At 31.6% G+C, this 6,164-nt stretch overlaps 1 long non-coding RNA gene across 1 annotated transcript; it reads right to left on the reverse strand.

The window, feature by feature from the left end:
- Positions 1-801: 801 nt before the first annotated feature.
- Positions 802-5,036, reverse strand: LOC145564091 (uncharacterized). Its single transcript, XR_014094741.1, has 3 exons — positions 4,236-5,036; positions 2,683-2,775; positions 802-1,174 (listed from the first exon to the last, which is right to left on the reverse strand). It is a non-coding gene; the product is annotated as an uncharacterized LOC145564091 (long non-coding RNA).
- Positions 5,037-6,164: the final 1,128 nt, after the last annotated feature.

The following is a 6,164-nucleotide window of genomic DNA, read 5'->3' on the forward strand; positions in this document are numbered from 1 at the left end:
AAAAATTATAACAGAAGGAGAATGTGCAGAGGAGGACTAGTAGTGTGAGTGCTCTGTATAATACCAAACACAAGAATAAGTTACCCTTGTAATACGTTATCTTGTGCCAAACCTACTATAAATGAGTCCCATTAACAGTTTCCCTCCATCTTCCCCCTAACAACTCCCCTCCTAATCATTATCCCCCTAACAACTCCCTTTAATCCAGGCAAGCCCAGAGTAGTGAATTTTAGGCCAGAAGTTGGTTTTTTCAGATTGAATTATATTGTTTAAAAGTGACATTTGCATATCTTTTATTAATGTAATACTTTGGTGTTGTTTTGTTGGCAAAGGAATTAATTTCCTATGACATTTGTATTTCATGGGAATTAAAATCCCACGTAAAACTTCCTATGAATTAACTAAACTTGTTTGGTTGTTATATGGGTATTTACATATTATGGGAATTTTGATTTACCAAGGGGACCTTGGTAATTAAATTCCCATGTTTTATGGGAATTGGAAATTCCCATGATTTTACACTTATGACATTCTCCACTTTTATGGTCTACTAAACAAGTTCCTTATTTCCAAATTCATGGGAATTTTCAATTCTTCCATTTTTTGTGTGCAACCAAATAACCCCTTTTTATTTTCTTGTAAAAATTAAGGCCCTCATAAGTGCCCGTAGATCATAGGTATGCCCCATTTTTACCTAACACATTAACTTCATAAAATATTGTGAGACTATCTGCCATGCATGCTTATAAGAAATTCAAACACACTCATATATTAATTATACATTTTACCGTTAAATATTTGACCACTTTATTCAATCGAATAAGTTAGGAGTATCATTCTAAGTCATATACAAGTGTGGGCCGGGAGAGATGAGTGAGAATTTCTTGAAAAGAACCTTAATAATTTTTATTCTTTCAAATTAAGGTAACTTCGATCTCAACCTCACAACCTAATTAAGATACTGGATCATAGAACATAACTTTTCGTTCTGATGACTTTCATGACATTTTCTCTCCTATTTTACAAAAATAATACTCCTACAATTATGTTGAAAATAAAATGATATGCACTTGATCTTCATCATTTGGTGAACTATATATAATGGAGGATGCTCCTCAGGCTCTTGTACATACCCTAAGCTTGTCCTGGTGGTCGTCTAGAATTTCCGGCTCGCCTAAACAAAGGAGAAAAAAAAAAGGATTAGATTTAAGAGTCATACTACTAAGTTCAATAAGCTAAGGAAGATATGCAAATTGTACATGACTATGTGAACATATATGTAAAACTTCATCACGCTAAAAAAAAAAATTATATGGTTAAGGTAAATTTCAAGGGATAAAAAGAGTTGATAGGATGTGTTTAATTAATAAAATGTTTTACTTTTATGAAGGTTTATTGTCAATTAAATAATAATTAGGGCGGGAAATAAAATAATTAAATACTAGTCATATACGAAGTATCTTTTAAATTAAAGAGTCCCCTGGCCTGAGTTAGGTTACTCTTTGACGAGGTTAATTTTAAATGTAGTTAAAGTCTAATTTTGAGAATTTTCTCGCATATTAAGCATTTATGATTGTAAAGTAAAAAAGGACCGGACACTAGTGATGAGTGAATTTGTGATTAGTTGTGTGACCCAGACCCACATTGTACCCAATGAGATCTATTCCTTATAGTGAGGCCCCTATCTCTTCTACCATTGTTTCCTAATACTCTTTTTCTGACTTCTTCAATATGTAAGAATATTAATTATTCGGTGATTCGGTGATAATAATAAAAAGAAAATTCCTTATTCAAATCCTAATCAAGGTAAGCTAGAATTGCAAATTTTGGTGTATCGATGACGGAATCTAAAGGAAGGTATGATTATTGATTATCAATTGCTACGCGATATGTGTGTGTTTCACACACCCGTGCAGTGGATGCTAGATATATGCACCAAGTGACCACGCACATCATACGCCAAGTACGTACCTCACACAACCAATGCATACCTAACAAGCACCACACATTGACGCAATATGCACCACGCACCCGAGTGTATGTACGTAGACTACACATTGATGCAATATGCACCACCCGAGTGTATGTACGTAGACCTAGGCGTAGATAGAAAGTTGAACAAAGAAGAGGTAAATCTTACACTTCAGTACGTTGTGATGTGGCCAGTGACCACTATAAGTTGTTTGCTTGTTAAAAGTTGTACAAAATTAAAGGAGCAATATTTGACTAGCTTTTCAAATTCAAACCTGCTCAAAGTATATCTTGTATTAAGGGTTCTAAATAAAGAAAGATGTAAAAAAGCATGTCTGATTTTGTTTATTTATAATTTTCAAAAGAAGATGCTAGCAAACATGTACTACTTAAGTAGTAGTTCGTTTTTATTTGACTATATTCGTCTTTCACGCCGACTAACGTATTACTTTCAATAAAATCTTAAATGAGTACTTCATATATTTTTTCTTAGAATATTATAAATCACGAAAGTCGAAACGAGTTCAATAAAAGCAAAATAGAGGAAAGACTAGTAAAATTAAAGTATTAAATTATGGATGAATAGTCCGTCAAAAAGATAACTATGAAAGGATTTTTTCACTAATTATACCATAATATATTCTGTAAATCAAAGTACAAAATGAAGGATCCGTAATTAAAAAGTACATCTGTTAATTAGTTGATACTTACAGAGACTGAAAAGACAGGCTATCTACTTTGATAAGGCAACAAAAGCAGCTTCAAAATGCTAAGTGTTGTTGTAAGTCACTTTAAAGAAGATGCCTGTTCAGACAATAATCTCTTTCATTTAATGTCTTTTTTTATTAAAAACATTACTTAGCTAACAGGTACTTGCTTAAGATATTATAAAGAAGAAAAAAAAGAGATGGTAAAACTAAAAAAAAAAAAGAGTTTCTGCAAAAAGGTTCAAGTGGAACAAAATTATATGTTAATTAACTTTATGCAAACCTAAATAGAAGTTGGAATAAAGCATATAGATACAAGAACATTGCTTTTCATTTGCTTAGTTTGGTGAAATTTGAATTTGAGGGATAACACGCACCACCTTTGCGACTGTATATTTTGTAAGAGGAACTTATTTAACCATAGACTTTGTTTATTACTATTAGGTGATAATTTTAAACTTCGAGGCGATATACGCAATTAACAAGACAATGTGAGTTTAGTTAATAGGTCAATAATGCCTCAAGCTAAGCAACAATCTTAGGAACATCAAAAATTTCCTTGATAATATCTCCTATTGTATTTCCCCCTACCCTCGTCAATATTGTACTATGCAAGGAGGCAATCGCATGCAATAATGAGATGAATTGATATAATAAAATCATGTTAGAAATAAAATAGCTAAGGAAATTCATGGCAAGCCATTCTATCCCTTTTTTCCCAAGGAAATTCATGCAAGCCATTCTATCCCGTTTTTCTAAGGAAATTCATGCAAGCAATTCTATAAACATGAAACAAAGTAAGGAGCTAGTTGTTTTGAGTAGGGAATACTTGCTTTTTTCTTGAAAGAATATATAGAGATATGTAAGTGAAGTGTGCCAAGATTCTTTATTTTCTTTAGGACATAGATGAAACAAACATATCAAAAAATGCTTCTCAAGATAAGGTATACACTAATTCTTGGATATTGTAATACATGTACTTAGATTATTTTCATTGAATGTATTGTGTATATGTATTTAAAAAGCCCCCCCCCCCCCCTCTTTTTTTTCCTAAGGTTTTGGGAGTGCTTTACAATACTTACAAAATCCTAGAAATTTCCTAATACAGATCAAGTAGTTAGGAACTAACTAAGTTTCCAAAAATAAAAATAAAAAATAAAAAATAAAAAAAGTTTAAACCAACAAAAAAAATTACATTACTACATCAAGTCTACAACTAACGTTAACATTTTGTGAATTAGAAAATATAACATTAAAAATTACATGGATAAACTTTCTCTCAGTGTCTAATGATTGAATAATAGGGACGACAAACAAAGACATGAATATTCATGTATTTTTTGGTTTTGTTTTCCATGCATGAAATCTATATAAAAGCAAATTTTGGACTTTTTTATAGTAAGGAAATGAATAATACAAAATAAGAAACCCGTCTAACTAGAGTTTTATCTAATTTATCGTTCTCAACAAATTATAAAAAACAAATTTAACGAAATGATGGAGATATAATTGAATAACAATTTTAAAATTAATACTATCTAGCAGCTACGAACACACCTGTTATGTATAGGATCAGGACCATTAGGTACTTTTCTTTTGCTCATGTAGTTTATATTCACCTCTGAGCGAGCTAAGTGCTTCTCTCTTCCAACTGTGAGCACTTCATGATTCACATTATGCTTGTTTAAAGGACTTGTCGTTGTCGCCATCGTCGTTGTTCCTCTACTCGCTAAAACTCCAACCAAAGAAAGCCACAAAAAGCTTATTGATCTTAATAAGCCTTTAATAGACCTATTAAATCTTCCACTACTCATCATATTCCAACTTCTTTAATTTGTTCTCGTCCTCTTTGCTTGTATATATACAAGTTTATATATAAAACTAAAGAGGAAGAAGGACCAATGATGAAGAGCAAAAGCTTTATTATGCTTGCATGATGATGTGAAACAATTGTGCAGGACTAATCTTAGATTAATTACTTAATTAGTCTAAGATTTTGTGTTTAGAGTTTTAAATTTATGTTGTGGCTTCTACCTAGTTAAGATAGATAACTTATAAGAGAGGAAATGAATTGAAGTAGCTAGGAAAAGCAAATAAGGCAAGGAATTGTTGCTTTCTTCATAAGAGGAATTGGTCTAAACTTGTCTTGGAGGATGGTTGGATATATTATTTCCTTTATAGGTTTAAGGGATTTTGTTACACTTTCTCGAACCTAGAGGAGAGAGAAAAGGAAGAAATATAGAATGAGGATGTTAGCTGGTTTGGAACGTGACATGGAGACAAGGCTCCTAGCTTTATAATGCCAAGTTCCCAATACCAACACTACACTTTTGCTTTGAATTGTGTATTTTTATGCATCTACAAATACAATACCCCAAAAGCTTAAGGATATATCTTATTATCATTTCTTAGGTTTTTATGAGAACAAACGTTTGTATGAGAATAAGAGCTGGCATATGTAGCATATGTACCAATATACTATCAATAAGCAAAGCTTGATGTGGTTAAATTGACATTAATCGCCTTTTAAGATGTAATCTTGAGGTAGTAAGGTTGAATCCTCCCTACTATAGGTGTCAGGAGATTAAATTATTTAACATGCTCCCTCACATTAATTTCAATTGCTTATCTCCTGTAAAAACTGGACTATGTGATATTTGATGTTCAAGATTTCCTTACAACAAATTAAAAACTTATTTTGTACGTTATACTATCTGTAGCTACTCCAACTTATTTGGAAATTTTATCGTCTTATCCATCATTAGCGATAAATTTTGGTAAATAATATTTGAAGTATAAAACAAGTAGAAATTTGAAGAAAGTGATCGAAAAACTGATTGTATATAGCTATTATGAAAATTATATATTGTGAATTTTGAAATCTTAGAATTGGCTTATCTAGTCATACAAACCCAAAATATGTCTGACTTTATTGGTTTCAAAATGAAGGGTTTTAGATGGCTTCGCTCTTTTATAAGTTGTTCTTGTGACGTGTAGGTCTTAACCAATGAAGTGTTTGGATTTAGCCTCTCTAATAAACAGTCAGTTTAGTGGGTTACTTTATACGAAGCATATAATTTATTATTTATTAGATTCACAAAGGAACACCATGCATTATTTTGTACATTTTATATGATTTTTCTCAAATCTATACAGCGTACAGGGTTGTACACCATTGTATTGACCAACGATTATTATTTAATACGGAGTATTAATTTTTTTTGCAGATCGACAAGATTGCCTTACATATCTATACTTTTGCACATAGGACGGAGTAATTAATACATTATAGTATTACATATGTGGATGTTAATGGTCAAGCATATATGCTTGGATCACTTGAACTATTCAAGGAACAAGCTTGAGACACCCAGTTCTAATGACAATCTCAACAACCATTTTAGTAATGCTAATTAATCAAAGCTTGATCATGAAGAATACATCAATTAGATTTCATACCGTAAAATTAAACTTTGATATAGGTTA

Source organism: Chenopodium album, chromosome 10, assembly GCF_948465745.1.
Source record: "Chenopodium album chromosome 10, dcCheAlbu1.1, whole genome shotgun sequence".
NCBI lineage: Eukaryota > Viridiplantae > Streptophyta > Magnoliopsida > Caryophyllales > Amaranthaceae > Chenopodium > Chenopodium album.